The sequence below is a fragment of the Odontomachus brunneus genome, unplaced genomic scaffold, assembly GCF_010583005.1.
Source record: "Odontomachus brunneus isolate Ranch 3 - 2012 unplaced genomic scaffold, Obru_v1 Obru_scaffold_071, whole genome shotgun sequence".
Classification (NCBI taxonomy): Eukaryota; Metazoa; Arthropoda; class Insecta; order Hymenoptera; family Formicidae; genus Odontomachus; species Odontomachus brunneus.
The window spans coordinates 265,935-277,798 of NW_022639521.1; positions in this window are offsets into that span (position 1 = coordinate 265,935).

An 11,864-nucleotide genomic window follows, 5' to 3' on the forward strand; every position below is an offset into this window, starting at 1 on the left:
GAGAGAGAGAGAGAGAGAGAGAGAGAGAGAGAGAGAGAGAGAGAGAGAGAGAGAGAGAGAGAGAGAGAGGAGGAGGCGGTCTCGCGCTAGAGGCTCGCAGAGTTGTTTTTCAAGCTGCGCTCGTCGACTCGGAGTTTCGTCTCGCGTCGGCCCGTGCGTCCGCGAGTGATTTCGCGCCAACGTTGAGAAAGTTGGAGTGTTAATTGAAATTGAAGTCTGAGAGAGGCCGCCCGAACGACAGTGAATAAATAATACGCGGTATTTTTATGCGACGTAGCAAAAATGTGCTGCAAGTAGCGCATAGCGTACGATAATAAAACTACACCTGCGCGTGGGAATGATCGAAGGGCAGTCGAGACGTCGACACGTGTACATTGTTCAGCACGGAGAAAAATTCTGATCGCTATCGGCCGATCGTTATTCATCAATTACTGACGGATCGACGATTTACACGTATGCATAGATACAAAACACGCGCGGCCTGAGTTTTCCAACCTTAGAAAAAGCGGAGCCCGCGGCGTGGTGCTGCGCGGCGCGTCGATATTTACCGGTCTCGCACGCAACTCATAATTAATAATTTCATAGCGGCGAATGGTCAACATCATTCATGATTTATCGCTTTTGTGCATTTTCCACAATTGCCACGTGTGCCACTGCTGAAACGCAATGTCGCCGGCGACAACGAGAAAACGCAGACGCGCCAAAAATTCCTCTCGGGCCGTAGCTATTGAGCGCGTTCTTCAAGCTCAGGAAGCAAGTGCAGACAGCCGAATTCCCTTCAGTAAAAATATTTACTGGTGCAGAATTACCACTTGGACTCGAAAATCGCGACCGATATTAAAAATAGAATTTGTCAAGACCACCGGTAAAAAAATTCATCGGACCGTACTTTTAATTTCTTTAAGAAATTAATTTGATTTAAAGGGGAGAAGTAGGAAAAAAGAAAAGAGGAAAATAAAGAAAGAGAAGGACAAAGGGGAGAAAAGGTATTACTTATTATGCATTCTGGGAAGGATTTGCTTCAAGCTCTACAAACAAACTAAAAATATAAGATGCGTAAAAGATTATTTCGTGTACATTATAGGAGATGTATAAGATGAAAAATAAAAATGGCAATAACGATAGTAATAATGATAATAATAATTATTATTACAAAAAAATATTTTTCATCATTACATTAGAAAAAATAATATAATTTTTGTGCCAATGAAAAATTGCATATGATATAGAAATTTGGTAAAAAAAGAAAATAAATTAACAATCAATACGGAGATTAAATCTAACTTGTGTCCCGACTATAATATCACGTGACACACTAAAGATACACATAATAATAATAATAATAATACTATAAGATTTACCGCCACTATATCTGTGGATTTAAAGCCGAGCTATTGTGAGGAGATAACAGAGACACAGTGTTGTAGTTAGGGTTAAGTATTAAGAGCTGCACAAAAGAAATCGAAACAAGAAAGAAATATTAAATAAATAACGAGAAACAAAGGAATGGGGGGTGAGAGTAAAGGGAATTGGGGTAGAGAGGGAGTGAGAGAGAGAGAGAGAGACAGAGAGAGACGACTAGCGTCGCGCTCGTTTTCGGACACCTGTGGTCCTGCGTGTCAAACGCGATTATCGTCCGTCTGTGCTCGACGTCGGCGTGTGTATATCGTCGATCCGGCGTTGCACACGCGCGACTACGCGTTCGTCGTTTATCTCTCTCTCTCTCCCTCTCTCTCTCTCTCTCTCTCTGTGTCTCTCTCTCTCTCTCTCTCTCCTTCGTATCCCCATTTTTCCGTTTTTATAGCCGCGTCGGTTACGTCGAACCGCACATCTACGCGTTCTTAGGTAACGCACGGTAACGCGCGTGATTGCGTGAACGGAACTGCCACAGAGAGAGCCCGTCTCGCGTTTTATTTTTACTTGGTGTGCGAGCCGCCTCGCTCCCGGCCCGTATCGGACGGAACGCGTGACGTCGTCCAAAAGTACCATCTTCGCGCGCGCGCTCGCACGTTATTAGGTAATCCTGAGATAGTGAGCGTGGACGCACAGTCGTCGGATCTCCCGCGGCGACAATTACTGAGCGCAATCGTTGAATCATCGGCCGGACTCTCGCGTTCTCTCTCTTTCTCTCGCAGCCCGCTCTTGATACTCGGAATACATTAACTTCGCTCGTCGGCGCGTGCACGCGTCGCAATCGTTATCTCGAGACGGCGCGACCGAGCGCGAACAGATCGAATTTTCCCGGCGAGATCGGCGAGAACACGTTGGCAACCGATAACCGAGTGACGCTGCCACCGTCGCCGTGCATACTCGCCAAGAGAAGAAATCGAATGAACGATTGAAATAGTTACATAGAGTCGTAACTGGCAGCGATTCGATCCTATGTGTGCTTCTCGCCCGTGGGAATATCACGGAGGCACGAGGACATCGGGTATATCGCCGCGACCAACGCTAACCCCTTCCGTGCGAGTCTTGATGTTAACGTCAGGTCGTAAATTTTCATCGGTCTCGAAATATATGACCTCAACACTGATATTTCTTGATTATTTTAAGACTTACGATTACTACTGCAATCTTTTATTTTAGTAACACCCAAAATTATATGTATCTTCTCTCGTTAAAAAAGTAAAGTATTAATTATTATAATTACATCATGCTGCCAAAAGCACAAAGCCCCCAAAAACTTACAAGTGAGCATTTCGAATTAGGGCTGTCAATTTCTACTATTCGAATACTCGCATAGGTACTCGTATCTTTCGGGAATATTCAGATACTGGTTATTTAGATTTTTTTTAAGTATTTAAGTAACCGTACGTCCTCCTTAGATACATTTTTTAGTATTATCAGTACGTATCTTTAGGATATTACTCAAATGCTAGGATAGGAGAGACTGGGTCTAGTTGGCCCAACACTGAGAGAAAAATTATCTTAAAATCAACAAATATTTCCTTGGTGGGTGCCATTAACATATTTACTTAAATCTACATTCTTTTTACTTAAATCAAATATTGTTTACTTGATTTAAATAAACAATATTTGATTTAAGTAAAGAGAATGTAGATTTAAGTAAATATGTTAATGACACCCACCAAGGAAATATTTGTTGATTTTAAGATAATTTTTCTCTCAGTGAAGAGATACGTCGGACATATGCTTGGTTTATATATTTATTGTGAAAAAAAACGAAATCGCAAAATTTCCTCTTAAAATAGATACTTTCTTTGAATTTCATTAAAATTGGAATAATATTAAAAATAAAAAAAAAATCTGATTTAAAAGCAGCCAAGTTCTTGCATGTCTTAAAATTTGATATTAATATTCTTTATAAACTTGAGTAATATATTCATTCATAAAATGATGGAAATCGAGCATATAGGCGGACGAGATAAAGTTGGCCACTATATTTAAAAGCCGTCAGAGTGCTATGAAGATCTCTCGCGGAGATTCGGGAATTACTAATCATGTTGTATATGTGGCCTTCTTATTCTAAATTCCTACCGAATTCTAGCCGGTACCAAGACAAGATGGCCACGTTGCGGTATATTCATATTTTAGTTATTACAGAAAAAAGTATGTGCGGTTCACAGGACCGTTACAGGTATAAAATCATCATGTCTCTATCATGTTTGTATAGTCAGTCACAACAGTTAGTTGTCTAAGAAATTGTAAATTTTGAAAAATGTGCCATCTGATTTTGGTTTCGCCTACTGGAAACCTCACTCAAATGGACGAAAAGAGAGATAAAGTATCATCGATTCATCCTTTTCTTCTTGAGCTAGAAACATTGGCTGCGTTCAGGGACACATCAAGCATAAAGATGTATGACAGTAAGTTCCACAATAATGAAGTTTATTGAGGTAAAGCAGAGATTTGCAGCAATGGTTACAGAAAATTGACCAGCCAAAAATCATTGGACAGAGAAAGATTTGGGATTTTAGCTACTCGCTAAATATTGCAGTCAACCTTCTCTAGTATAGTACAGAGTTCACTAGTATAGTATTATTTGACAATATAAGGCATGACAAAGAAGGATTGAACGCGCTAAAAATTCCATGTAAAAGACTCGGCCTTCTGGACGCACAGCGAGCGCAAAGTATCGCTTTCTAATTTCAACTGGCATTTTTCTCACACCAGCGTCACGCGTAACGTTGCTTCAACTTGCTTGAATCAGAAAGACTAATTTAACGTTAGCTTTGCGCCCGGAACACAGCCCACGAGCTGCATTTTGCAGCCGTCGAGCCGAATTTCGCAAGTGTCGCTAGTCTGCCAGCCGGCCGCAACGCGGAAATTCCTTATCTCGTCGTTAATAAAAAGCACTGCATATCGCTTGGCGAGCCGTTTATGCGTCGTGTTGATATGTGCGTCGGTGTCTCACGACGACACGCTCATCCGCGTAGCTGCTACCAGTCCCGGATAGAAGCATCGAGTGCATCCGGTATCAGGAGATTTTCATCTCGAGGAGAAGACGCTCGAGCAGCAACGGCGACGGCGACGGCGGCTGCGGCAGCAGTGGCAGCGACTGCGTACAATTCGCGTCGAAAGAGACTCGAATCGCATCGATCGCGCCTTAATGAGCCCGCGGGGTAGTCTCGGGGATACCCCGGTAACCTATTTATAATGCTCCGGATTGATATTGCGGCCGCATTGTGGCGATAAAATTGGAATTCGTGCACTCGTGCAGGCTGATACGCCGATACCGTATCCGCGACCGACGTTATGTTGCGTCTCTCTCTCTCTCTCTCTCTCTCTCTCTCTCTCTCTTATGTCGCGTCTCGCAACGGATTAAATACCTCACGTCAGACCGCCGTCCGAGGCCACGATAATGTGCGTAATCAACGACAACGGTATCTGCTTATGGAAATAACTAATTTTATTACATATGCTTTGGCGATATCGCCAACGACGTCTGCACGTTTCGTCGTTTTAATTGAAGAAAGAACATGGGACAGGAAAACCAGCCACACATTTCACCTGCTCCACTCCAACTCGCCGGTAATCTTAATCCTATTACCAATGACACACGAAAGAAATGGTATGGTCGGTCCACGCATAAATCTGGTTGTGCGAGTCAATAATAAAATACGGAGCAACTAATTATGTGGCTACAACCATAGAGCAATTGTTGAGCTACTCGCAGCAGTGACGATATTTGGTTGCCCCAACCAAAGTGTATCTGTATCATCTCAACCGATTTCCAGTTGCCATAATCAAATCACGCGCAACTGTAATTGATGTAGTTGATGTAGCTGATATAGTTGATGTACCAAAGTAACTGAGTCAACTATACACATTATCACCACACAAAGGACGATGCTGATCACAACTAAATATTTCTAATTATGTGCACCATCCTGTAGTATATAATACATTGCAAAATGAAGTATGTTATAACAACACATCTCCACTTTTATTCCCATTATATACTGACAATTTAAATTAACACATGTACATGTGAATTCTAACTTTATATATCTTATTCTATTAAAACACTTCTCTAATATCTATGCTCCGGAATCTCCTGATACCGGATGCACTCGATGCTTCTATCCGGGACTGGTAGCAGCTACGCGGATGAGCGTGTCGTCGTGAGACACCGACGCACATATCAACACGACGCATAAACGGCTCGCCAAGCGATATGCAGTGCTTTTTATTAACGACGAATTTGAATTGTCAGTATAATTGTCAGTATTAAATTGTCTATATTGCCAATGTAAAGTTATTTTGACTCCCTGAATTGTACTTGCACTTACAACCTGTTTTAACTTTGATCATTTGCTTTTATAGAAGAAAAATAAAATAATACCAATTACAAACACTTTTTTATTAAATTGTTATTCGAAGTGCAGGTCAAAATGACTATTGGCAGTCTAGGGTTAAATTCTTAAAGTATTAATCTAAGTACATTAATAAGAAGACGTTACGGAGGAATGTAATATCCGAAACAAAACATCAGTACGAGAGAGACATTCTGTTGAATTTTTTGTCAAGTGAGAATGGAATTGTTCGTGAAGGAAAAAAGAAAAACATTCTCTTCTATTTCAAATTTAGAGAATAGAAATGCCGACAATGCTACAGAGAATGTTGTGTATACATAATGTCAAGTAATAATTAATAAAGAATCACAAAAAACTGAAAAATAACACGCGCCTGGAGATTTTTTGAATGGGCATTTTGAGAATGATCTATAAACGATCTATGAATAAAAAAACAAACTAATTGTTCTTCTTCTTTTTCCCTCCTCGTTCCCTCTTCCTCACATACTGGCACGCATACGTATACACGTTCACACAAGATTAAAAAACATGCACAAATTTTAACTTTCACCAATATTTTTTAGAAAAAATACATTAAAGAGGTAAATCCCAAAGGGTTTTGGACCCTTTGGACAGGAGCAAAATGGTCTGCTTTCGAGTTTCATAACGAAAAAATCCCTCTCGACTTAAAAAAAAAAATTAATCTTGAAATGTCATCAATCATATAACGTCATGTTATATCATAGTAAAGAGGCTTAAAAGATACATGCCAATCAGTTTCTCGAATTGCGAAGCGCCTCGACCCGCCGAACGCGATCATTTGTTTGTTGCCATGATATCATATACTGTAACGTCACGATCTAATGGCGCCATCCTGGCGCTTTTCAAGTTCATTCTATTTTTATATATCTGTTTATCTATCAGCTATGTATCTATTACAACTTCTTCGCGAGTCAACTATTTTTCATAATAATATGAAAATATTAAATAATAATATAAATATATAATATAAATATGTAATATATAATATAAATAATTCTGAATTATAATATAATTCATAATAATATGAAAATATTAAATATATAATCTTCATTTAATATAGGAATAATGGAGAAAGAAGAAAAAATATATACAAGATGTTCATTTGGAAAGTTTCCACCTCAATATTTTCTAAAATATGCGTTGCAGAAAAAAATTTTTTAACTCTATAAAAGTTATAGAGGGCGACCTTGAAAACTATGAGGAAGGGAATAGTTGAACGACAAATATCGTAATAGATAAATTGGCAGACAAGGTCCTCTGATTTGTCATTATTAGATTTTTTCTTATAGGGACACTTGAAATCGGTCATTTACAAAACTCTGGTAAACGACATTAAAGACTTGAAAAATAGAATAACTGAAGCTTGTAGATCGATGTCTCGAAAAACTTCCTAGAATGGAAGACAAGAATTCGAAAACAGAATTTATTTGTGTATAATGAAAAATGGTAGGCATTTTGAAAATGATCTATGAATGAAAAGCAAATTGTAATCGTTTTTCTTTTTTTCCCTTCTCATTCCCTCTTCCTCATATTCACACAAGGTTAAAAAGCATTTTAAAGTTAAAACGTATTTAACTTTCTCCAATATTTTATTAATGAAAAAAACATTAAAGAGGTAAATTCCAAAGGGTTTCAGATCCTTTGGGCCGGAGCAAAATCGTCTGCTTTCTCAAGTTTCGTAATGAAAATATCCCTTTCCACTTAAGAAAAGAAAAACTAACCTTGAAATTTCCTTGAAAACCGCAGCTCACGTAGTTTTCAAGATCGCCATCATATGTTCCCTTCAAAACTTTATAACTTTTATATTCACAATTTTTCCTACAACGTATATCTTAGAAAATATTGAGAAACTTTTCAAATGAACACCCTGTATATCGAAAATAACAACGGCCATCGCAGAACGGCGATTTCGCCGACTTAAAGATAGAGAAGAGGTTTGCAACTTCGTGGATATCCTGTGTGCTGGCCCAAATATTTATCGCGACATACGTGAGAATGTGCGAGACAAAAGATGATAATAAAGCCGCCACATTGAACGCATCCGTTATAGCAGATATCGTGTTAAATATATTTGTGTTTCTTCGAAGATTAAGCAAATAACATTTAAGATATACTCAAGAGAAATCAAACGTTCCGGCGTGGAGGTCGACAACTGTTCCGTTGTTATGTGAGTTAAAAGGTCGGCGTTTATCCGCGAGACGTGAGATTCCGGAGGACCTGAGATGACCCGTTGAAAAAGCTTGTTTCGAGATTGCGTAACGAGCAGCTTGCGCTACTTCGATAATGCACGATGGCTTTGTCGTCGCGTGCGGTGTACAGCGATATCATTTAATAAAGCTCGATTCACCGGCGACAAGAGTAAATTCGATTCCGAGCCGAATAATCGTCCGAGAATCGCTCTGTAATTTGACAATGTAAAAATTTAACGAGGAATATAATGAGTCGAGTGCACGTTCAATCGAGTAAACGCAGCGCGCGTTGAAATAAGCGCTCTGCGTGAAAATAGTATTTGCGCATTTAAAATATTACGTTCCTTCACTTTCGGGGAATTTTATTCCGGGTGTTTTGTTCGAAAGGAGAAAAAAAATAATAACAACTGGTTTCGTGGTGAAAAGTACGAAACATAGTACGAAACAACGTAGGCAAGTTGTTTGGCTCAATTAAAAATTATTCTAACGCATAATCGATGGGATCATCTGAACTGAGTGACGAGAGAGTCATTATCATTGTCAATTTTTAAAATTTGACTAATTGTTTCTTAGTGCAAAGGATCTGCAAGAGAAGAATGAAAATAAACGAGAAACCAAGTTATTTGGTTTCCATTAAAAAGCAGTAAAAAATTATTTTAACGTATATAAAATTTGTGCAATCATCTGGATTGAACAACGAGAAAGACTCAAATAACATTGGATGTTTCCTGTATGTTTTATGTACAAACAATATATTGTATATTGCATTGCATATATATACATGTATTGTATATTTCACATATATGTATTGGATATATATTACGATATATAGTAGTATATACGGTATATACTATGTACATACATACACTCACACTCACAAAGAAACATATATACATATTATATGCTATAAATGTATATCTAATTCGTGTATATGAAATACATATACAATATGCATATATATTCAGGATATTATTTGTACATTGTAAAACAAAGATGTTTATATACAAAAAATATCTAATTTGATATGAGAGTAAAAGAAAGCGAGTATTTATTGCATATATATATATATATATATATATATATATATATATATATTATGTGTGTTTTTATATATATATATCCTGTACATCCTGTATATATTTTTTCTTCTTTTTCCATTATTCCTATATTAAATAAAGATTATATATTTCATATTTTCATATTATTATGAATTATATTATAATTCAGAATTATTTATATTATTATTATTTAATATTTCTATATTGTCATGAAAAATAGTTGACTTGCGAAGAAGTTGTAATAGATACATAGCTGATAGATAAACAGATATATAAAAATAGGATGAACTTGAAAAGCGCCAGGATGACGCCATTAGATCGTGGCATTACAGTATATGATATGACCAAACCAATGATCGCGTTTGGCGGGTCGAGGCGCTTCGCAATTCGAGAAACTGATTGGCGTGTATTTTTAACTTATAATTTATGTTTATATATATATATATATAAAATAATATATATAACATATATAATATATGTTATATAACATATATTATATATGTTATATATATATATATACATATATATATACATATATATATATACATATATATATATATAATATAATATAATATATATAACAATTTATGACGATATCCTTATAACTTATGCTTTTATATATATATATATATATATATATATATATATAATATTTAATGTAACATATGCATATATATTTGATATACACTGTACGTACATACAGTGTACACACATCACAAGTATACACATACAATATATCTATAAAGTATATCCATAAAGCATGAAATATATATGATATATCCAAAGCGCGTTTTGTGAGTGCGTTGTCGATTTCTAAAATTTGACGAAGCTTTTCTAAAGGCAGAAGATCCGTAAAAGAAGAAAAGAAAAAAGAAGAGGAAATATATACAGAGTAAACGGTTTCTATGGATCTAGTATTCATATTTGCTTGATTTGAATTGAGTTGATTCCCACTATGTTATTTATTTAATATTTATATCAAATATCATTTTGTTTCGTTAAATTACTATGTTATTTAGTAGAAAAAACATGATTATTAGAAGAAAATAAAATTTTATTTCCTATCAAATAATTTATTATTTTAAATTTTGCTTTGTTGGGTCAAATCATGTTAATTGACTGAAGAAATCTATTATTTCAAGTGTTTCGTTCTTTAATCTAATATATTGTTTGTACTGACCAATGTAATGCTTGGTTAAAAATCCAAAGGCAATCATGGCATCACTTGTTCGCTAATATACATTCTGTAAATGTCCGTTGTATATCGACTGTTCTTGCATTGTTTCCAACAATTAGCAATAAATATGGCACAAAAAAACTTTTATGAAGACGTATTATAAGTACAATGCTACAAGTGTATTGTCAGAGCAAGTATACATCACTAGTTTCTATAGGATCGTTGAAGTCAAGCAATTCAGACGTGGTCAGCAAAAAAGTTGAGTGACTGCATCACGGGATGATGGAGTATTTGAGTGGAAAATCAGTAGATAAGGATGGAGTATATGATGAAGTAATAAAGAGGCAGATTGACAGAGTAATGCGGAAAAAAGAAATGTCAAGTTTCTTAACACTAGAATTCCCGGAAATGATAATCTCCTTTAGATACGGAAGAATTATTTTGACTCTTTGCAATTCTAATGCTTTAAAACTCTCTCTGTTTCTTGTTACCCGTATTAATAATGACTTTTGAAAATGTTAGAAATATAATTTGCAAAATATAATTATTTTATAATTATTTTATAATTGGTAATAAAATTATAATAATTTTCATAATTATTTCATAAAATGTTAGAAATATAATTTGCAAAATATAATTATTTTATAATTGGTAATAAAATTATAATAATTTTCATAATTATTTCATAAAATGTTAGAAATATAATTTGCAAAATATAATTATTTTATAATTGGTAATAAAATTATAATAATTTTCATAATTATTTCATAAAATGTTAGAAATATAATTTGCAAAATATAATTATTTTATAATTGGTAATAAAATTATAATAATTTTCATAATTATTTCATAATTTTTTCAAACTTATAATTTTCTATAGTAAAATGTGTCATAGTCATTATTTATTTATCCTCTATGATCAGTACAATAAGACAGGTGAATAAACACAGATAAAATGCAAACTTAATCAGGATTAAAAATTGAAATTTCAAATAATAGTTTGTATACTGTCCTTCTAACTAACATTAAATAAAGAATCAAAATGACTTTTTTTTAACATCTAAGGTAAATCATTAAATAATTCACAATATCATCGATCTTTTCTATTAGTCTTTTAGAGTGTTCTGCTTTAAAAACAATTGAAAGTCAAGACAGAGATTATTTTTTTTCCCAAACCAGAAATAAAAATAGCGACAACAAGAAGAAAGAGTCAAAAGGACTTTATCAGACATTCTAAGATTTTTTAGACAGAATTATTGGACTTTTGTAACAAAATAAGGCAATTAAGCAAAACAACAGTCTTCTTTGAACCAAATAATAAATTATTTATGTCAGAAACAATCATATTTATTAAATCAAATTTGCTTTCTACCAATTGAAAATTGGCTTATTTGAACTTCCCTCTCCCTCTACCTATAGATATTTCTTTGAATTTGATAAAATTTATTGAGTCCAAAAGGATAGCCCTCTCCGTGCCCTTGTTTCATGGCCGTGCTGACGCGCAACGGTGATACGTCATTTCTCTCATGGAGACCGATCGTCACGAATTATCTTACGCGACAATAATAGACGTATTGCGTAACGATATTCATTACGTTGCCAATGATAGCCGCTTCACGGAACGCAACCGTGCTGGTGTAAC